At 39.9% G+C, this 23,994-nt stretch overlaps 1 protein-coding gene and 1 long non-coding RNA gene across 2 annotated transcripts in view; both read left to right on the forward strand.

The window, feature by feature from the left end:
• Positions 1 to 23,994, forward strand: part of gjd1b (gap junction protein delta 1b) — a 39,743-nt gene that overhangs the window by 5,926 nt on the left and 9,823 nt on the right. The gene's annotated exons all lie outside the window — the stretch shown is intronic.
• LOC146504442 (uncharacterized) lies at positions 15,042 to 22,652 on the forward strand. Its single transcript, XR_014868851.1, has 2 exons — positions 15,042 to 16,099; positions 16,130 to 22,652. It is a non-coding gene; the product is annotated as an uncharacterized LOC146504442 (long non-coding RNA).

Below are 23,994 nucleotides of genomic sequence, written 5' to 3' on the forward strand. Positions count from 1 at the left end.
CTATTTTCCTTCATCTCATTGGTCACTGAAGGTGGCGTCCTGTGAAAGAAGCACTGGACAGGTTGCTGTCCCTAAGGCGATGCCAGCGTGTGCCTGAGTCAATTTGTCATACATGAGTCACGCACACTTTAGCAGTAATATAACACTCCTTCGTGTAAGAATACACATGACCCTGACTGTACCCTGACTGTAGAGTCCCTTCTACAGTCAGGGTTTATATGTATGTATGTGTGTGTGTGTGTCTACAGAAACACTCAGGCTGTACGTAAAACGTGAGCTCTAACGTACTTTGGCAGCAGATCATGTGCGCTTGCTTTAGTTCTGCCTGCGAGTGTGTGTTTTCTTGTGCATCACCTGCTAGCAGTGATTTATTCTTCCCATTACGAGCAGCGGCCCAGGTGTAAATCGAGTTCTCCGGGATCACATGATGGACTGTGGCACTGCCTTTTGGTACACACAGCCTCTGAACACAAGCTGTGATATAACACTCGCCACTTAACTACTGTCAACACATCACTCATTCTGTCGCTATGGTCCTCCTTCCATATGCGGAAGTCTCATTTGTCAGCTGCCATTGGCCAGCACGGGACTGCTAAACATGCAAGTCCATCCTCCCACCTCCTAATATTGATCTCCAATAATCAAATGGAAAGCGGCGCTTGATAGAAGACAGGTCGCTTAATGAAACAGACTTTCAGGCCTGTCCATTTGCAATACGAATGACCTCATGGGTTTAACTGACTGAAATGTTAAGTGAGCGATTAAAGCTCTAAGTACCTCATTGACTTTTTGCCTGTTAACATAAACCTTGATATTAATTAGCAGGCCAAATATTTATTCTTACAATGGCTTTCTCAATGAGCCACCCCAAAGACAGTAAAATAAAAGTTCAGTGATCAGCATCACCATTTATGAGCAGCAGTGTTAAACAGGTCCATTGACAGCACTAATAGGCATGACTAGAGACAATACAAGAGAGAACAACCGCCCTCAAAGAACCCAGAATAGAAGCAAAAAATTGAAACAACGAACACTAAAATTAAAGTTCATAAGATAAAAATATCAAGAAGCAAGTGACTCTCTGAAGCTACTGTTAAGGGTTCAAATATTGAGGAGGGATACAGGAGGAATTCCAAAATAACAACGCTGATCCGGCCGGGTGGAGTCAAACGATGATTTTAATGAACACGCGTGGGAGATATACTATCAGGGAAATTTATAACGCCCCCTCATGCGTTAAGCAGATACAATATATGCATACGTCAAATCAAAACCACAATGACTTTTAACACAGTTTGAAAAAGCAACATCGCCTCGTCTCCATACCAGGTGTCTTCCTGTCGCCGCCGGACGCTCGCTTATCGTCTGGAACATCAGGCACACATTCTGCAACAAACTGTTCTTTTGCAGGCAAAATTTTTCAGTTGCAAGCTTTTACAAAATATTATTTGAACCTTCACCTACCCCTGAGGCTAACTGCTGTGTAAGTGTGTGTATGTGTACGTGTGTGTGTGTGTGTGGCTCGACCTCACACGAACTCTGTCTTATGAGAAGAGAGGCCAATTCTCATGTGCATAATAACCTAACTGAAACTATATCTGCAATACGCTGAACAAATGTTCCAATCAAGAACCTCTACTAAAAGCCCAATCAAAGAACATAAAAGTATAAAAGATAACAATGAACAACCTGGTTATTCAAATAGCATCATCCAAACAGCTCCTCAAAATTACAACCAAAATACACACTTTACAGAGGGAAAAAGGACATTTTAGAAGTATACTTCCTGACTTATTCTCAGTCATCTGTTACCAAGCAAACTCAAACACAGCAGGTTGCTGAATACACTCAGGCCTCTGCCAATATGTTTAAATATCTGAATGCAATATCAGTACTGCAGATTGTATTATTAATGCAATGGTAATGAGGATGATTATGAACAATAGCAGCAAAATATCTCTCCAATCTCAATACTACAAAACATGACTCTATGATACTAATAGTTCAAAGACATGATCCTCTCCATCTTTCAATTTTTCAATTTTATTCAGAATCTGCTGGGAAAAAGAACAACCTTAATCAAGCATTTGCACGTCTTTCTATCACACATTCACTCTCTGGAGCCATCAGGACAAGTTTTTCTGGCTGATTTTCAGTCCTTATGTTGAGCCTCTTTAGGTGGCACTGCTCGTTCTTGGCTACCTGACAGAGGAGCCGGCGTATTTATGGAGTAAAGGCGTAAAGGAGTTGCATTTGCTCTAATTTTCTCATAAATAATTTACTTTGTTGACTTCAGTAAATTCTTAAACTTAGCCAAATCAACAGATAATGCAGCACTCTGAGAGCTGGTATGCAGAAACACTCTCACTACTCAAAGTGAATATTTAAATACCTAATTCTCAAATACAACATGACTTTTCACATTTTTACAGAAAATTATACTCTTGCATATTTGGAGGCTAATGCTGTTATTTGCACATCAGCTATAGAGAAAATAACAATATTAATCAATTTTATATCAACTATATCATTTGTAATAATTGTATTTTTAAATTTAGTTTGGTACTTACTGTCTTTAAGCAGCTGTGACCACATAATTACATGAATTAACATAATTTGTTGGGATTAATAAAGTATTCAGATTCTGATCTAAGGCCGGATTTAGACTTCTGTGAGGAATCTTTGTAGAGACTATGACCAATGTTACTGCCAACACTTATGCTTGTGCTGCTACATTATTAATGTGTTAATTACCATGTGGTCGCATCCTGGTGTTTTATATGTAGGTGTTTTATATGCAGTGCAGTTGACATCCTGGTGTTTTATATGCAGTGCAGTTGACAAAAACGAATAAAATGCCGGGACTTTCCCCCCTGCTGGTTCCTGCTTGTTGTTGTTTATCTCAGGGGCAAACATACGTGTCCTTCTAGTTTTTCCACTTCTTTTTATGTTTCCTCACATTCATTTTCATAGTATTTACAATCCACTTTGGGGAATTTGTGAGTCCTTATATTGATGCTATGATTATTGCACCTTATACTGAGATGATGATGGTTATTTTCACTCTGAGAAAAGTAGCTGCAAATGCAAAGGAGGAACTGTCAGTACTGAAGAGAACAACAACAGAAGTTGCGAGGTGCATTGACCTGATGTGTAGTTACATTTCTAGGGAGGTGCACGTCACATTACAGAGTAGGGTTTCAGAGGGGTTTGCAGCTGTGACGTTGCTACAGCATAGATTTCCCGGTGAAGCAGAAATCCCCAGTAATCAAACAGTATTTACGCTGGCTTTGAACAGTCACACTTAAAGACAAGATAAGTTTTTTGTGAGTCCTGATCTGTTTAACCCTTTCATGGATGAATTATGACAACCTCAATCAGGATATTTTTTCTTAAGTATTTTTATCAATCTTTAGGCATGAAAAAAAGATTTTTGAACTTTATTATTTAAACATGTACTTTTCTAAGAGTTTGTCCACTTAGGGAGACAACATACATTCTGACTTATGAATTTGGTGTGGAGTGACACATCAGTGTCCAATGTAGTGGTTTATGTGCAAGTATACCATCAACACAAATACAAGAAAACAGCCTTTGAATAGCTGTCACTGTAGTGACCACTATGCTCTCGCTGTTTCTGCTTTAAAAAAATGTAAAGCATTTACTGTAAGCCTGACCAAACGCACCCAAAGGTTTTCAGACACTGTTAGATGATCTGACGAGCACTTTGTCTGGAGCATTTTGAAGCCTTTGAACTGCTTAGATGTGCATTAGTGATGGGATTTCCGGCTCTTTTTAGAGATCCGGCTCTTTCGGCTCGGCTCACTAAAAAGAGCCGGCTCTTTCGGCTCCGAACCGGCTCTTCAGGTTGTTTTGTTGCTTTAATTATTTAATCATTAACAATAATATAAAATTATGCAGAAAAGGAATTACTAATGTAAAAAAAAGTGGTTTTATTTATATATGGTAGTGGTGGTAGTGGTTATGGTAGTGGTTTTATTTATATATTTTATTTATATATGTTTATATATGGCCCCTAGAGACAAAGCACGTACAAATATGTTTATATATGGCCCCTAGAGACAAAGCACGTACAAACTCTAAAGCATATACAAACTCCAAAAAGCACGTACAAACTCCAAAACACATTTCTAGCATTTACTGAACTTCCAAAACAGAGCTACCCAGATCACTTAAATTACACAATTGAAAGCATGTGCGTATTGTTTGTGTATTTATAGCCAAGCACTCATATTTATTCAAATAATTTAAAAATAAAATTCATTTACCTGTTATTACCACACACCAAATCCGGTTGTTGATACTTCCTGGCTTGTGTAGCCACTAGGTAACAAAAGCTCAACACTGCACCCTAGCATCCTGGAGCACTTCTGTTGTCTTTTGTACGTGATTCTGAGTTTGTACGTGCTTCTTAGTTTTTACGTGTTTTGGAGTTTGTACGTGCTTCTGAGTTTTTACGTGTTTTGGAGTTTGTACGTGCTTCTGAGTTTTTACGTGTTTTGGAGTTTGTACATGCTTCGGGGTTTGTAAGTGCGTCTGAGTTTTTACGCGTTTTGGAGTTTTTACGTGTTTTGGAGTTTGTACGTGCTTTGTCTCTAAGGGCCACCATAGATATACTTTATTTATTCACTCCACATAAAATGTAATAAATAAATCATATAATACAAAGAACAACTATTTACATTTTAAACTTTTAACTATTTAAATTTTCAGCTTTTTCCTTTTAAATAAATTTAACGTGAAACAACACAAAACACTGCAAACCACAACACAATTAAATATATATTAAAATATTAAAACAAAAAGAAGATGCACATTCTCTGTCATATGGGCCTGCATGATTTCTGAATCCTTTATCATCTGCAACTGAAAATAGTGGATGATTACTATACCTTTCTAATGTGACGTTGTTGTCCCTTGCTCTCTTTCTCTCTGGCTCTGGTCCTGTGCTACTGCAAGTGTAACTTACGCCCCTCCCCCCTCTGCCCAGCGCAAGGTACAGGCCGCGCGTGCGGAGTTTAGCGGAAAAAAGGGCGAGAGAGAGGGTGAGAGAAAGAGAAAAAAAAAACAAAAAAAACTCACGGCTCCCAATAAGGAGCCGGCTCGCGTCGTTCACTTCAAAGAGTCGGCTCTAAGAGCCATTTCGTTCGCGAACGACCCATCACTAATGTGCATTTCAAGTTCATTAACGTCTCCCTTCAGAAGAGAAGATGATGGAGGATTTCATTTGATCTCAGCGTGTCTGTGCACATGCAGACTTTTCAGCAGGTGCTTATCAATACTGTATGGTTCCAGTCAAGGTCTCCATCTCGTTCTTGACAAAGGCCCACTCTCTCAGTGGGATTCCTCAGCACGGCTCTTGTAAATCTCAAGAGTGTTCACTCAGGGAGCTCATCCATATATATGTGTGCATGTATCTGTGTATGCCACTTTATCAGCACACTCCAATGCATGCATTAAGCTAAAACCAATATTTATTAGTGACCTTTGTTAACTGCAACTCGATGCGTCTCTGTTTGGTGGCAAGTTGCAGCTCTGTCGTCACATGACCTTTAGATCATGGTGCATTTATTTAGCAAGTCCCCGTGGAGCACTCGCAACCCCGTAGAGGCTACGCTCGATTTTGTTTGTACATAATTAGACTTAGCTCACAAATGATGCTATATTGCAGGAAAAAAAAGGAAAGAGGCTGCGATATCGAGTCGCTTGCGGCAGATTCCCCTGCGAGACTGTTAAAAAGACACTCTAACAGGGAGCCAAGTGAGACCGCCAACATGTATTCACTCCATCCCTCTCTGTCTCTGCTTTCACACTTCCTTCCATTCATATGTAATGACCCCTGAGATGCTGCCGGCTGTAATGTCAGCGCCTTCACGGTGCTACCACATAACACTTATTAAAATGACCTCACATGTTATATTGCCAGATTATGAATTACTGATGGGAGTAAGACTCGTGCCATTCCTGCTACATTAGATGGCTTCTACACAGCTGCTGATAAAACTTTAATTACATGCAGCATCTGGAAATGAAATGTCAAACATAAGTTTATTATTGACGGTGCCTCACAAGTATGCACTAGTGTTCCTTCTAGAAATACAAAGATACTGGAAATGAGCCCTCAGAGCAGGAAAGAGCTGCTTTTTAGCTGCTCACAGCCTTTCATGGCTGGAATACTACAACCAGCCTCCATTGGGATTACTATAGAGGCAGAGTTGTAGCTGGGGGAGAAAAAGAGAGCAACTGCATGTAATTACACAGCTTGTGTTCTCATTTCTTTTTGCTTACACCTCGTATGTACTTCCTCCCCCATCCTCTCGCTGTACCCCAGCTGCTTATTCTTCCTTGCTTCAATCTCACGCTCCACATATGCTAAGGTCAGGGTTGACATGGCATTTACTGTCATGGTCCTGGGTCATTAACCGAGCACCCACACTGCGTGCTTAACATTTATATTTTCTTAATGTATTTTCATTAGCATACTTAGTCTCAAGCTCGCAGTTCATGAGCATAGTCTTATTATTCTGCATTCCTTGCGTTTCAATTTGTTTCTAGCTCCCTTTTGTTTCTTGTTAAATCTTCTTTTGCTTGATTGGTTACACCTGTTTTATTTACCGACCACCTAATCAGCCTTTGTGTATTTGAACGCTCAGTTTGGGTCTGTGCCTGATTGCTGTTCACTTTCTTGCTGTTTTCTCTGAGGAATTTATTCCAAGTGATTTTGAATATTTGGATTCAGTTCAGCTACGGTTTTAAAAAAACATTTCTAAACAGCATTAAAAGATGATTTTGATTTTAAATACTGTGCACTGCATTTGGGTTTCAGAGCTGCCTATGACATTTACAGGCTGACAGCTTACTGGTTACACTGTAAGACATTATTTAAAGTAGATGATAAACCTGTACATTAATGCCAATCTGCTTTGTGCATCTAGGAGGGCATCAATTTATAAAAACATCTCAAGGGTGGAGGGGATGAAGATTAGAGCAGGGGTCAAAGTTCAGAAAGAATTCACCTTGCAGAGCCTCAGAGGGAAGCTGTCCCTGTCGGGGTGACTCAGCAAGGCTTATGGGTTTAGTGTTAGCACCTCACTGGAGGACGGAGCAGGTCAGTGTTAGAATGATACTGGAGGGTTAGTTTAACCTGGACAATACCACACACACAAAAACATGGGATCCACCCTGGAAAAATCTAAGGCAATTTAGTCTTATCTTCATTTATAAGATATTGTTTCTTTTTAAAGCACTGTTACATTAACTTTGGTACCCTGCTGTAAAAAGTAATTATAGTTAAAATATCTAGAAGACTTTATTGTTACTTATCATATATGTGCTTGTTAGTTCTAGACTGATACATTTTTCTGCCCTTCCAGGCAGTCATTAGCTTCGTATCACTTGAGAACAGTGCAGTGAAAATCATTTTTGCCAACAGCAGTGTAAATCCAACTTGCAAGTGAATCCTTAGCAGTTATCATATGGTTCGTTCTACTTTTTACAAAATGGAGTGGAAAGCAGAACCAGTTGTGTCCCTGGTGGTGCATCCACGCACTTCTGATTCACCTTCAGTTATTAAGAACCACCTGCCGGCATCCACTGTTGTGTTGTCACAAAGTCAATACCTTAAAACCCACCCGAGAAAAGCAGTCCCTGTGCTCATCTGTATTACTGCATGATACTCAGAGTGATGTAATGAATTATTTATTATAAACAAACTTCACATCACTGCATGCTGGTTTTCATGCTTTAGCGGCACAAGCTGAATCCAAAGTAAAGCAAACATTACACCTTTCGGATCCCTGATTTCTTTTTTTTTTAAAAGCCAGACAATGAGTTTAAACTACAAAAATCACCTCTACCCACAGTAAATGTGGTTTTGGGGTATTGATGTAACTCACAAACTGTAAATAAAGGATGGATAAGATGATGGACCATTCGGTAATCCTCTAGTGGATTCTCATTGTGAAGCTGGAAATGGTTGGTTGGTTTTTCAGGGCCAGAAGTGACCATTTTTAGACTGCCAAATTATTAGCTAATGTGAGCTATCCTAGTCAGAAAGCTGCATCCATAGACAGATACCAAGATTTGCTCATTGCCATGTTGGATGACCTAGTGTCAGGTTATGCATTTCAGATTCTACTTTGCTATAAAGAGGAGTTCATAGATGACACAGTAACCCTAATGTGCTTGGGGATCTTGTGGGTGCAAAACAAGCCCAAATTATTACCCTTTACTACCGTGTTTGACAGCTGGTATGAGGTGTCCATGGAAACCCTTTGCAAAGTTTCAGAAGCCATTTACTTTTCTTAATTCAGACTTTGTCCTGCTAAACCTTTGACCTTTTTTGCAGGATTGTCTCGTATAACCAGGGGTGCACATAAGTGGTCCGCAGGTGCGCATTCGCTGTCAAAATAAAAGAGGCGCACCAGATAAGAAGTTGCAACGCGCGTTTGCGTACATAAGATTTTCTGGAGGAGGACAGACATATGTTCAGAACTCTTAAAGATGTCGAAGAAGCTCCTTTAAGCAATTACTTTGGTGTTCCTCCACCTCCAAAGAAATGTCAGAAGGAGTCCGAACCGCAAAAGAAGCGCGTATTCTCGGAAAAGTGGTTGCAGGAGGTGAGCTGGCTTCAAACAAATGATGAATGCACAGAGATGTGGTGCAGAATATGCTGTGAAAATCCCACTCTAGCGGACAAAAACAGTGCCTTTAATATGTACGCAAACGCGCGTTGCAACTTCTTATCTGGTGCGCATCTTTTATTTTGACAGCGAATGCGCACCTGCGGACCACTTATGTGCCCCCCTGCATATAACGTAGCATATTGTCACCACCTTTTCCACCTCAAGGTGAACTTGTTTCCTTATACAAATAAATGGCAGTACAGTGGTAAGCAGATAGTATGCGGATTGTAGGCAGTGAGCATGACACCAAGGATTTGCAAAAAGTCTGATTCACTTTTTTCATCATCACTTTTTTTTCACTTTTTGCGCAGGATAAGAACAATTCCTTATGCATATTAGTGACTGACTCACTATTGTTCTACAAGTCTTTTTGGTTTATTCAGATTAACTTTGCAAACCTAAGCCATGCTGCAATGTTCTTTGTAGAGAGAAAAGTCTTTCTACTGGCAACGCTTCCAAACTAGCCACACTTGTTCAGTCTTTTTATAATTGTTCTGTCATGAACTTTAACATTTAACATGTTAACTGCGGCCACTAGAGTGTGAGATGTAGCTTTTGCATTTTTTTTGCATTTTCTCTAAGCAATACTCGGTCCGACCTCGGAGTGAATTTGCTGCCACGTCCAATCCTGTGGAGGTTGCGGCATTGTGTTAACACATACCTGAATGCTCCAGACCAGCAAACTGCCAAGACTTCTGCTTTTACAGCAGTGGTCACACTTTCTAATTATCACTAAATCAAATGCATTTGATTAGCAGCACTTGGCTGCTACCTTTGCTCTTAATTCCTGTGGAAACAGTAAGATTGTACTTAACTTTGTCCAGGACTGCACATAAAAGTCCTGTGAAATCTTACTTCTTCACATGATTGTATTTAATGCACTCCTATGCATGTAAACACAGCTGTTACCAAGGGTGACAGTTGTGTTTGAAATATTTAAACATTTGATTACAGTGGAACAAATTCCCATGTAGGGCCACCCAGAAGATCTGTAAGTGTATGGTGCACGCAGTGCTTACAAAACACAGTGAATCTGTGATTTAATGATAATGAAATGTAATTAAAACTCATCCTTGCCTGGCTGTTTTCAGTGCTATAAAAAGGTTAGGAAGAAAAAGCAACTTACATAAAATACGAGGGCTAAAATTACAACAAATATCTATCTTTGATCTTTGTTTGGAACAAGGCATAGCGTCAGCTTTTGATCTTCTCTCACTTGGGTCTATTTTTGTGAGCTTGGGGCTGTGAGATTATTGTCTTATTTATACAATATGCTTTTGTGAGACATGACTAAGAGCATTACCATGCAGGCTTTGTAAAGACGCTCCATTTTATTTGATTGATCATCATGTTTGTCTGTTGATCAGATAAAACCACTCCTCTACACATCATCATGTATCCTGTTATCTCATCCCATCTCGCTTTTTGAAGATGAAAAGGATATTCTTCTGACACTGATTTATCCCCCTTGCACCCCACACAGCAACTCCCATCTTCGGCTGCATCCTAACACTTCACTTGGATTACTGTTAGGACCACTTGGTTTGTGGTCGATCCATCTGTTTCTGCTGTTTATAGTGTGCCTGTTTGTGATGACTATTCCTCAGAGGCAGTATCAGCTTCTGCACAGTGCAACTGACTCAACACGAATAAACAAATAGCGAAAGTGCACACACCTTACACCTTGCTAAGACACACACAATCTCTGCCAGGACTAACATGCTGCACCATCTGATTCACTGCCTTCTCACACAAATGCCCCTTCACACACATGTGCGCACTCATAACCAGATGGTCATCCAAATATACAAACGTGTGCGTAAGCTTGCAGTGCGGTTACTATATTTACTCATCACTCAGGGGCAGGAGCATACACATAGACACGCTTTCTCACACGAACGTGCATGCTGCCAAAACTGTCGCAGTCCCCACGTCTGCAGCTGATCATATCAGCAAGCAGATAGGGGGTGACAATGCATTCACACCTCGGCACACACACACACTCCACGAAGCACGATCCCATTTGCAGATTCTTCAATTAAGCGGTGAGGCAGAGCTGCAGGGAGCGCACTTTATTCTCAGCAGTAGGTTGCATTTGCACCACTCTCGTAGCCAATTATAAAAAAAGAGATACTTGGTAGACAGTGTTGTGAGGTGAATACAGATAAATTTAGACTTCACAACTTGTAGAATGACAGCAGAAAAGACTTGTGATGCTGGCTGCAATTTACTGGAGAAAGCTGTGTCTCCCAACAGGCATCTGTGTGGCATTTATCGAGGCTCCATTCATATCACGTCACATGGTTTCGATAGAAGCGTTTCACTTCAAGCTTTCTGACAATAAATAGCATGTGAATCGTAATGGGAGAGCTTAGCAGGGAATGAAAAGAAATAGTTTACTGTAGGCAATTATCACTCAGTTATTTCTATTTAAATGAAAGACTAAGAAAACATGTATTTTACTACAGGCAGTTTGTGATCCCACCTCTGAAAAGCAGGATAAAACCATAGAGTCTGTATATGAAAGATGGACAAAGTTGTCTGTTGCCATTTTTAAGGCAGCCATGCACTAAACATGCCCAGGTTTATATTTTATTCCTAAATGAAGAAGCTAAATAAAAACAAAATAAACATCTTGCTCTTTCTATCTGCAGTTTGCATGTTCTTCCCGTGTTAGTGTGGGTTCTCTCTAGGTACTTCCGTCCACAGTCCAAATAAGTGCAGTTAGGTTAATTAGTGATTGACCATAGGTGTGAGTGTGAATGGTTGTCTGTCTCTCCGTGTTAAGGCCCCAGTATACACTGCAATGGTCCCTTTGCTTGCTGCCGCAACATCATCTCACAGTCACTTGTTTATATCTCATCAACGTTGTCTATTGTTTTGTTTTGTTTTGCTAAATTTTTTACACAAACTCTCAGTTTTTCAAAATGTTCCAACATGTCCCTCTGTATATCTGTATATCTCTGAGCTTCTGTACTGGAATATCATTAAAATTGTGTTAAAAACCGAAGCAAGCACACACTTGTGTCTTTAAACCAGCTACAGTGGCAGCTTTTATTCTCATACTTTATGTTGATCTTATACATCTATATAAAACCAAGGAATTAAGATCATTTAAACATTTTATGTCATGTGTCTTTCAGTCATTCATATTTGTCATTGATTTGCATGATTGCATGATTATAGAAACACTGTATAAAAATAGGTATTAGTAATATTTTTTTTCTGGAGTGTGTTTTGTGTGAGTGTGTTTGGGATGTTCCCTGCATGGCCATGTGCTGTCTGCTTGTGTGTCGTGGAGGCTCCCTGCATGTGCCAAAGAGGCTGATTTGGGCTGGGGCTTGGCACGGGATTGCCACGGTGGGTGGGGAGTTGGCACGGACGATCTTAGCTCGGGATTGTCCAAAACCCACTGATTTAATCCGGATTACGGCCATCATTTCTCTCTCTCTCTCTCTCTCTTTCTCTATTTCCCTCCACTGACCCCTACCCCCGCTCCATCCCTCGTCTCCTGCCCACGCAATCGCTCGCTTCCTCTGTCCTGCTGCTCTTTCTCCTGCTCGTGCCTCACTCCTCCATCACGACCTTACAACCTACCCCCCCCAAAAACCAACGCTCCCACTGGCTGCTCTGTTGCCATGGTGACTCATTTCACTCCTTTCACTTTTTCAGTCTCACCATTGATACAGAGTGAATGATCAGTGAGTCAATTTTAGAAAGTCTATTTTTAATGTCGTGTTCTCCCATTGAACTCTATCACATGGTCTGTTGCCAAGGTAGAGCTACCTGAGCATCGGCAGGAAAACAGTATACTAATCTAATCCCCATTAGTGATACAACACCATACAAAACTATAGTCACACCACTACGCTGGACATTTTTGTAAATTACTGTAGTGTTCTATGAATACTGTAAAGTACTGCAGATGGAAATGCCTTTGAGAAAAAACCCAGCAAGCTAGTGTGTGTTGTCTAAATTTAACACCTTACTTTTTCCTTTGGCAAATGGAAAAATGTATGAAAACGTAAAAGTTAATTAATTAATTTGCTTATGTATTTATACTGCTTTCATTTAATTTGGTTATGTGTTTTGACCTTGGTTTTCATGTGTGTGTGATGCAGTTTTGACTGTTTGTAGGGCAAAGATAAGTTTTAAGGTTTGCTGTCCAACAGGCCACCAAGACCAAAATCATTGTTTGTCAGTCTTATAAGTAGTAGCAAAATAGTGGCAATGCATTCACACCTCGGCACACACACTCACTCCATGAAACACGATCCCACACTGTTACAAAAAACATCTTTAAAAACCGGTAATATTCTGGCAGCTGGGGCGCCAAAATACTACCGTAAAATAACAGAAAATAACTTCCTCATGAAAATACGGTTATTTCCAGTAATGAAAATAGAGTTTGTTGCGCTAATTTTACATGGGCTCTTGCCTTTTCAAGTGATTTTAAACATTAAGTTAGGAACATGTTAATGTGATTAAACAATGAAATTATCTATAAATAGGAAAGAAAAAACAAATCTTAAAAAAACAGTAATATTCCGGCAGCTGGGGCGCCAAAATACTAGCGTAAAATAACAGAAAATAACTTTCTCATGAAAATACAGTCATTTTCAGTAATGAAAATAGAGTTTGTTGCGCTAATTTTACATGGGATTCTGCCTTTTCCAAGTGCTTTTAGACATTAAATTAGGAACATTTTAACGTGATCAAACAATGAAATTACCTATAAACAAGGTCAATGAATGTTGCAATATGAATCATAATACGTAAATGTACAGAAATATACAGTTAACAGTTGGTTTAAATAATAATGGATTGCATGCCCTGGGACAGACGCAAGGCTGCCATATCGCACCATCTGGCCATCACCAATAGGTGAAGAATCTTGACCACGGACACAATACCGAGAGTGTCCGAGCCGGGGCTTGAACCGGTAACCTTCTGATCACAAGGCGAACTGCCAACTCTTGAGCCACGATCGCCCTAAACTGCAATAATAATAATACTTATGTGATGTAAAACAAGCTTATAGGAATCATTTTATATACTTTTCCATAACATTACATTTGAATTCAACAGTTCGATCTTTCAAATAACGGACAGATATTTGTGAAATCATGATACATTTGTGAATATATTTTAACAATCTAAATATGCATATGTACAGATACATTTAATAATCATGAAAATCATGTTTTATTACATTACAGTGATTTAACATTAATTTACATTTGAAATGTGAAATCCCAGTCTATTTACGTAATGATATTCTAGAAAAACAGAACAAAACTGTAAAATGCACAGTAAAATACTTTTATATTAGGATTTTTTCCCACAGTGCAGCCATACCCGCGACTTTGTGGTTGTTAGTTCACATTCATTGGCCGATGCTTAGCGTCATGTTATTATGTGTCCCAACATCCAATGGCATGTCACATTGTTTTCATGGCCACACCCTCACCCCAGGTGCAGAGGCCTATTTCTGTTCAGGAATGTTGTGAATACTTTGAGATTTATATTAATTGCAATTCCTATCTCTACATTTATTTTTTAAAATATATAATTAGCACAGCGTGGCCGTGCAATGTTTTATATGTTTTTAAAGAAAGAAAGTGTACTTTATTGATCCCCATGGGGAAATTCCTCTCTGCATTTAACCCATTCACTCAGTGAAGCAGTGGGCAGCCATTGGGCGCCCAGGGAGCAGTGTGTAGGGACAGTACCTTGCTCAGGGGTACCTCAGGGTAGCTGTTCAGGGGAATCAAACCCCTGACCTTTGGATCATGGGGCCACCTCTCTACTTACTGAGCTATCCCTGTCCCTTTTATTCCTATAAATTATATTTTCACTTGTTACCTCTGAATTATTGAATCAGACCTAGATGACATGACATTTTCAGCACAATTATAATTCAAATACTCCTTTAATTATTGATTTCGATCATTTTATAAATTTTTCCATAGTATTACATTTGGATTTAACAGATCATTCTCTCACATAACAGACAATATTCGTGAAATTATGATACATTTCTGAATGTATTTTTACAATCTAAATATGCATATATACAAAAAAATATATTTAAAAAACAAGTAAATTGTGTTTTACTATATGTACAGTGATGTTATGTTATTTTACCTTTGACATGTAAAATCACAGTCTACTTATGTAAATTTCATGATATTCTAGAAAGACAGTACAAAACTGTAAAATATACAGTAAGATACTTTGACATTATTTCTCTGTATCTATGAAGCGCCTTGAGGCGACATTTGTTGTGATTTGGCGCTATATAAATAAAATTGAATTGAATTGAATTGAATTACTATTTTTTGGAACAGTGCATTTGCAGATTCTTCAATTAAGTGGTGAGGCAGAGCTGCAGGGAGCAGTAGGTTTATTCTCAGCAGTAGGTTGCATTTGCACCACTCTCATAGCTAATTATAAAAAAAGAGATACTTGGTAGACAGTGTTGTGAGGTGAATACAGATAAATTTAGACTTCACAACTTGTAGAATGACAGCAGAAAAGACTTGTGATGCTGGCTGCAATTTACTGGAGAAAGCTGTGTCTCCCAACAGGCATCTGTGTGGAATTTATCGAGGCTCCATTCATATCACGTCACATGGTTTCGATAGAAGCTTTTCACTTCAAGCTTTCTGACAATAAATAGCATGTGAAATCTTAATGGGAGAGCTTAAAGAAAGACATGTATTTACTACAGGCAGTTTGTGATCACACCTCTGAAAAGCAGGATAAAACCATAGACTGTATATGAAAGATGGACAAAGTTGTCTGTTGCTATTTTTAAGGCAGCCATGCACTAAACATGCCCAGGTTTTTATTTTATTCCTAAATGAAAAAGCTAAATAAACATCTTGCTCTTTCTATCTGCAGTTTGCATGTTCTTCCCGTGTTAGTGTGGGTTCTCTCTAGGTATTCTGGCTTCACAACTCATGTCTTGCCAGATATTAAGAAAGACGAGAAAATTAATTTAGCAAGCAGCAAAGGTGAATAGTCAGGTTTGCCATGTTAGAGAACCGCAAACTGTTAGTAAACCGCTACGGAGCCCTGATGCCATGTGACTCGAGAGCAAAGGTCCGGTAACTATTTTCACTGGTCTCTGTATTAGAAATTCATCTTCTCCTGAGATGGCGGACTCAGCAATGTCAGTCACAATCGGCTTTGTGATGTCCTGTAACAGCTGGAAGAGTGCGTGTATCTGATTAAATGTGTGTGTGTGTGCATGCACATGTGCATGGAAAGGTGTCCTGACAGAATTGGTGCTCAATGCAATCGCTGGTGTTACAGGTCTCCGTATTTTAGTTTAGTTAGTTTAGAGTGTCTGTGCATGTGATTATATATGTGTGTGTGTGTGTGTGTGTGTGTGTGTGTGTGTGTGTGTGTGTGGTGAGGTGGGTGGCCATGCAGGATAAAGGTCTGTCAGCAGGGGAGAGGGCAGCCCCCTCACTCCTTCTGTCGCTGGCCTGAAGCACCGGAACATCCCCCTGGGTGTGTGTGTGTGTGTGAGTGTGTGGGTCTCAGGGTTCCTGTATGAGGCTGGATCCAACCTGGTGCCAGATGACCTGCTGTGAACTACGAGCTATTGATAAACCTTGGCAAAGGAACAGACAGACTGTGAGAGAGAGTGTGTGACAAGTGTCCATCCATATTTGATGTCACAGGATTAAATCTGTCCGCACTGTTGGTTGGATTTGGGTTAACAACTGGTTCCCTTAAGACACACAGGAGAGATAAAGAGTTGAACCTTTCAGAGAAAAAGCAGAAAGAGAAGCAGGATAAAGGGTGGCGATGGGGCGATTTTTTTAGTACTAGTGCAAGAAAAAAATAATCAGCAATATTTTGTCTGTTGTATTGCTGAACATCATTTAGAGCTTATATACCTAATAACTGTCTCCAAAGTGACCTACATGACTTTTTTGTGACCCTCTGAAAAGTACTTTTTTCTGGGTCCAAGCCTTCCCATATGGAAAAGAAATAGTAAAAACTTATATGATTTACTCATGAAAGTGGCCACTTTCTCATTACTTTCATACATTGTTTTAGTAAGTATCCAAAACATGCAAGTTTCATTATATAATTTTTTAAGGGATCTTATATCTGTTTTCACTTTTGTATGCTTTTCATACAAGTTTCACACAAGACAGATACAAACTTTATAAGATTTATATATATATCTTTTCCATATGGGTTAAGATGGGCATACACTGTGCAATTTTTTCAGTCACGCGATTCAGCTCCTGCTCAAACTGTACGATTGACTCGCAGGGGTTAGAAGTTTGTAGGTCACGATGCAGGGTCTCACACTATACGGCCCGATGCTCTGATGCGACCTGAGTGCTCACACTGTGCGCCCATAAAAATGAAGATTATAACAGAAAATCTGTCGATCGCTCTCCCTCTCTGTCTTTCACTCACGCACACCACCACCATCAACTTTGCTAAATTACTAATGAAAAACATTGATCAAGCAGCTGTGATTGAGCAGCAATGTAAATCCAACTATTTTCACGGTTGTTGTGGTCGTGATAATTTTGTGAGGCCACATCGAAAAGGCTCGGATCAGCTTTCCAAAGTTCTACAAGTTGTGCCTCCATTGCTTGTGTCCAGATCACACGCTGCACTGCCGTGCTACTCCGTCTTTTTCACCGACGTTTATGTGTTTGCGCGTGAGCAGTGTGAGCGGCTGCGGCAACACCCTCACGGCGGTCGTGAGGATTTCAAACAGGTTTCAAACAGGATTGAAATCCTCATGACCAAGCGATTGATGATCGGGAGCTGGTCATCAGGTGTTAATCGCTTCTCGTTACCCCACGTATACTACACGATGCACGACGCACGATGAAGGCCAAACTTGGGCTGATCACCAAAACGGTCGCACGACTCAAAAATTGGCTCAAAATGGGCCAAAAATCGCACAGTGTAAGCCCAGCATTAACTGCCTCAGCTGAGGCACTTGTCCTTTCAACATGCTGCAGTACTGTGTCCCTTATTTTTCTGAAGCGCCATGGCTCCCAAAAACTACTCAGTTCTTATTCTACCCCTCTACAGCTTTTTATTAGCACTCATCTGCAGCCCGCCTTTAAGCTAAGCTTTTAAAAACTCACGGTGTACACCACAGCCCTCAGGCTCTCAGTGTCCCAGACACCAATATTTTAATGCTTCAGAAAAGATGAATCACTGTCTGCCCAACTATGAAATCAGTATAGAGATTAATTTTAGGATTATGAGTCTTTAGTAAAAAAAATGTAATTCAAAATACAGCAATATTAAAATGACTAATCTCTAGGTAAACAAGTTCATGTAGAAAAGGCAAAACATTGATTGAAATGCAAACCAGACTCACTGGTTATTGTCAGACAACAACACAGCTTTTTTTATTAGCTTTTAAAAATTTATGTGGTTGTATAAACTATAGCTGGTGTGTGGAACAGGAAATCAGCAGGATGTTCACTGACTACACTGCAAAACCCCAAAACAGCAGTGTATGGAGGGCTCCCAGATTGTTAAACTTGTCCTTTTTCCACCTCTATGGCAAACCCTTAATGCCTAAGTTTATTAAAAACTCAACCCTCAAGGCCTTTACATACTGGACGTGTAACATCCTGGAAGTATTGCACCTATTCCTGATGCTAGTGTTCACACCAAGCACCTAAATTTGAATTTGCGGCATTTATTTTTTTGAACCAAGCCCAATATTTCTGATCCGAATCAACAGATGTGGCAAATCAAGCCACTGCATTTTGCAACAAGTGCACTCTTAGCTCAAAATATGTGTCGGTACTAGAGATGGCACAATACCACTTTTTTATGTCCGATACCGATACCGATATCATAAATTTGGATATCTGCCGATACCGATATGAATCCGATATAGTGTGTTTTTTAATCAATAAAAGTTTTTTTAATATCTTGCTGCATTTTGTATACGTTTATACTCAAGTTTAAATAAATAACAACACTAAAGCTATTCTGTTATACCTGTATGTAAAAAATACACTGCGCCCAAAATATTTCATAGTTCAGCAATACTGATCAATCTAATAAACTTAAACCTACTCAATCCTTCCTATTCTGGTATTTTAAAGAGTACTTAGCAGAAATATTAAGCAACCTAACTAATAGGGTTGCAAACTCCCAGCAAAAATAAATAGGGAACCACCCCCCACCTCATGATGCTTAATTGATGTAATCAAATTTAATTTGATGCAGGGGGAAAATGCACAGAAATAAATTATTTTTCAAGAATAATTAAATAGATTCAACATCTTTCTTCTACAGAATTGCAGACTGCACAGATGGTATCTTCCCAAAGGAAAAAGTAGTATAACTTACTAGGGTATATTAGACTTAAAAGTTACTATATACAGTAATGGACTTCTATATATTTTACATCAGATTAAAACTTTGGGTGTAAGAGTCAGATAATTATTTATTAAAAGCTAGACATTTTAAATAAAAATAAGAAAGAAAAGTATGTCTTTGTGCCCCCTTTTCCCTGTTCATGCCCTATCGGCCCCCCTGGCTAAACTTTGCTAGATCCGCCCCTGCACAGTTACCAGCCGTCAGCTAGGTAGAAAACAATCCTGGTGTAGAAAGTAATATTAAATAAATTCTAACAACAGCTTATCAAGCTTAATAGTGCTGCTGTTGTTCAGCCGCTCGTTTCCTCTTTCTGGTGAGAAGTGGGCCAAAAACAAAGAAGAGAGACTCGCGACAGAAAAGCCGATCAGCTGATCATTAAGCAGTTTCACGATTGAAGTAGCAGCAGGAGAGAGAGAGGCAGTTGCTCCATATATCTGTTGTTAAGCTTAACGTGGGAATGCTTTACATTCAGAGATGAACTTACACATTTGCTTTACTTCTCTCTGGGAAAACTTCCTCGGAGATGAAATGCTGGTTTGGTAGCGAGGTTACAAATACACACAGCCGCTCTATCACGTGATGCATACTGCTGTGACATGCTATGGTTATGAGCCGAGTTACGCCATGTCGCAAGTTTTGTGAGGTGCTTTTTTTATATTTAATGGATCGGATTACATTTGTTATTTCTCGCCGATATCCGATCCAGTAATTTGGGTCAGTATCGGACCGATACCGATACGTAATATCGGATCGGTCCATCTCTAGTCGGTACTGAAAACACAAATAGCAAAATAATACGATTTTACCTCAGACACTGAGATAAGACTCTGCTCTGGGGCAAACAGGTCTCTGAAATGATTCCTCTGACTCCTCAGATGTGGACCCAGCTCTGCCAACAAGAGCTCAAACTGTCCCACTGACATCCTGAAATATGTACTAAAGCAGTCATGATGCAGCTTAAGCATTGTCTTCTTTTAGCATGCTAACAGCTAGCTGTCAATGTATATTATTTTATGACAGTTATGCAATCTAGCCAGCATATAGCAGAACCAAACTCAGAGTCATTTTTTTATTTCCCGTCTCTAGTTAGTTTTTCCTTTGTGATAATGGATGAGGTCATTTTCAGTTGCTCTCTATCAAATGTGACACTTGAAAGGCATTTAAAAGACAGTTCAAATGAATGCAACCATCCAGCTCCTCTCATGTCTGGAAATTCAATATGTAGTGGAGGCACACCAAGAAGATAACCTTGTTCCACTGCTCTCCATTTGAAGTCAAAAAGCAATTCAGATCGATTATCAGGGTCAGTGAGGGACAGATCTGAGGTGAATCAGATGACACAAGATGGAACTGACTGCTCAGTTTGTGAGGGACAAAAACTGATGGATAACAAAAAGAAACGAGCGGGTTGGGGATGTAACTAATAGAAACTGTGGCAGCAGCGATGCAGGGTTGTCAGTGGAGGTAGTGGTGTGACGTGCAAACAAAAGCCGAGCTAAGCACTGAAGCAACAGGTATCGTAGGAGACCAAAGGTGAAAGTCTGAAAAAGATTAGCAGGTTAGCCGTATCAATGAGCCTTACATCACAACCTGAAGCAGCTGATGGACTCCTCAGCCTGCAGAGACAGAGCTCAGAGCTTTCAGGGATTTCATAAACTGAAACTGTAGCATTAAAAGTCGAGACTATGTATCCATATTTTAAAATAGTTACTGTATCTTATCTCTAAAACAACCTACTTCCTTTATCTTCTCACCTTAAAATGCAATAACTGTGGAGCCCGAGTCCCCCTTTCCCACCCCCACACACAAACACTTAAAAGCAGAGCCAGTATATTCTGGATTTGAAAATCTGAATTACTTCTAAACAACCTCAACACTGGATAATTTGCTGTGCCTTGCTGGCATAATTTGCTCTTTCAGTGAACTCTTCTTTGGGCTTTTTGCATAAAGTGAACTTGCATTGAGCCCTTTGAGGCACCGAAGCTCTGCTCTGACTGGTGCGACAAATGCGATCGCCTGCTCGGCTGAAACACGCTGTTCTTTAGTTGCCTTAGCTTCTAGTCTGCACACTTCTTTCTCTTCATCTCCCTTCATTTTCTGCCCCTTGCCTGTTGCCGTGGTAACTAGCAGAGGGAAGTTGAGTAGAGGGGAGATTGAAGGGAGAGAGGGAAGATAGGGGTGTGTGTGTGTGTTTGCTGGGTTTATGGGTAAAGGAACCACTGCTGCGCTTCCTCATCCCTCATCCCTCTTCTTTTTTTTTTTTTATCTCCACTGCCACATCTTCCGATCTACAATCCTGTGTTCCTTATTGATCCCTCGAGCCACTTATTTTCTGTCTTTTCCCTCCTCTTCCTCAATATCCGCCTCAATATGAGCTTAAGAGAGCCTCAGCTCTCTCATGATCGCATTCATCCACAGTTAATGAATTTTGTGATGTTTTTCCACCATATTAACATCTCAACCTTTCTCCCTGTCTAACACAACACACTCAAAAATGCCTTTCCACAAACATCATAACACAGAGATCTACATTTGTTCATCTGCTATGCCTCATTATTATCTGAAACTCAGCTCCAGCGCATAATGAGAAACGACTCCCACATCACCTCAATTTCTATCATTTTTCAGAAAAGTTTAATTGGAAAACACTGACATTAAAGATAGATTAAAGATTTCATTTCTAATACCACGGAGGCTGCACTGTGAATTGCATTTTAATTTCTCTGTAAGTTGAATAGTGTTGATTACCAGGGCAGCAGCAGCAGCAGCATTGCGTGTGTTTGTGTCCATGTATGTCTGCATACATATGGAGAGACAGATGGAACAAGATTTCTCCAGTCACATGCCAGAGCTATAATATTTTTCATGCTATTGTACATTACATCAATCTTTTTTACAATTAACTGCATGCCCGTAATGAGAGCTTTCAAAACATACAACCACCCCTTTAGTGCTAGAGCTCTATTGTCAGATAATGAGAAAGAGAAAAAAAAGATGGCGGGTCAGGGACTCGCAGTTGCTGGAGGAGAGGAGGCGTTTTGGAGTTGGTGTAATGTTTTTGCATAATCACCAATAAATTAGTCAAAAGGAACAACAAACACTGTCTGCTGGGAACCGAGGGTGTGAGTGTGCTGAGAAACGTGTCTGTAATATCGTTCAAGCATATTTATAAATTACCCGGTGTATAAATATGCTCACTGGCTAGACACTCAGTGATAAAGCATGTAAATGAAGCTGATTTCAACTTTTTTGTAAAAATCTTTGCTTCATTTTAATTGTGCATGTTATTGTGAATCTGCACATTTCTCCACATGAGATAAGAAGGAAGTTTACTCTGTGGAATTTCATTTTTTGTCCTTTTTTTTTGTGGGAATCACTTGTGAAACAAGGCTTTACATAGAAAACTACAGACACAATTTTAAGATTATTCCGGATTATTCCTCATGGGGGGCCGACGACTACTGTTGTGGTGCAAGGGAGATAAATGGGGGCCCAAAGCTGCATGAAGAGTGAATAAAACCAAGAAAAGAAAGAATAATGCTCTGAAAAGGAGAGGGAAAAAAACAGGTGGGCTTTGCTCTGTGCGGTACGATAATCTAAAGCTATTCGATGGCATTAACAAAAAGACCCCTAATGCAAGAATCCTCCCTTGGCCCAGCCACAGATTACAGAACTGGGTTTGCGTGTGGAAGCTATTATATAATTCATTCTCTACGATGAGATTTTCCTCCATCGCTGGTTTTCTTTACTAACCCCTCTCTATCTCTCGCACGCCGTCACACTACTGGCACATACCTCTTTTAATTTAAGTTGAAGATGTCTGAGCCACTGCGTTTTTGGTGACTTTATAATCTTTTATCCCTGTCTGGAACTCATTCATCTTCAACAGAAAGCTGATGTCTTCTGTTAGCGCTCACTTAACAGTTTCCCGTCCCCGTTTGGACGTTCCTCTGCTACAGTATATGTGTGTTTATGTGCGCACAATTACTGCTATACACTCTCCACCATTGTATTGTGAATTCCCTGCTTACTAAGCTCCTTAATGGAATCACTTATTATTTTTGGGTTTTTTTTGCAGCTATTCCTTTCCCCCTTGCTCCGTCATTCCTCTCTCCCTGCTGCTGATCACAGGTGAAAGGATTGGCAGTGAGTCTTTTATTTTTCATTTTGGAAGCCATCACTGGTGACCTGTCGTTTTGATAGGAGTTTCATGTGAGCTGCATGCTGCTGGACTCTGGAAAGGATTAACTCTGCCCTTCAACTCCACATCTGCGACACGCAAGACTGGCGAAGCCACTGTGCGATTGGTAGATTACCGTTCACACAGCCAAATGCCATCTAATGATTATCTGGCAGGGTCTCAGGTGCAGCATCATGGGTCTCCCCCTGGATTCACAGTCCAGTCCCAACAGTGTCCAGATAAACAAATCCTCTAATTGATAAATCTGAGAAAGCTTTGTACTTTACCTTTTACATACTGAGTTGATGAAATGCTGAAACAAAAGTTAGATTTTACTGTTAAACAGAAACTGATTTGATAAATGGATCAGCAATGAACAAATAGTGATGTATTATAGTAACACTGGCTGTGTCTAAGAGACGTATATAGCCACCATCGCATCATCTGATGGTTTTGGAATGCATTCTGGGATAATAATCGGACAAGAGGGTTGAGTGCTAAGCAAGTACTAGTAAGCTGCATTCTTAAAGTGTAAGGCTGCCACACGCAGACACAAATCTGGTAATTAGTGCAGGCTAATAAAAAAATACTAACATTTTACTTGCAAAATGACAAGCTGTATCACACAGGAAGCCCCATTATTTGTCAGGCAATTCTATGAAAATGCTCCAAACACAATACAGTGGAGAGATCCAGTTTGGTGACAGTCATTAT

This window comes from Neolamprologus multifasciatus, chromosome 14 (assembly GCF_963576455.1).
Source record: "Neolamprologus multifasciatus chromosome 14, fNeoMul1.2, whole genome shotgun sequence".
Classification (NCBI taxonomy): domain Eukaryota; kingdom Metazoa; phylum Chordata; class Actinopteri; order Cichliformes; family Cichlidae; genus Neolamprologus; species Neolamprologus multifasciatus.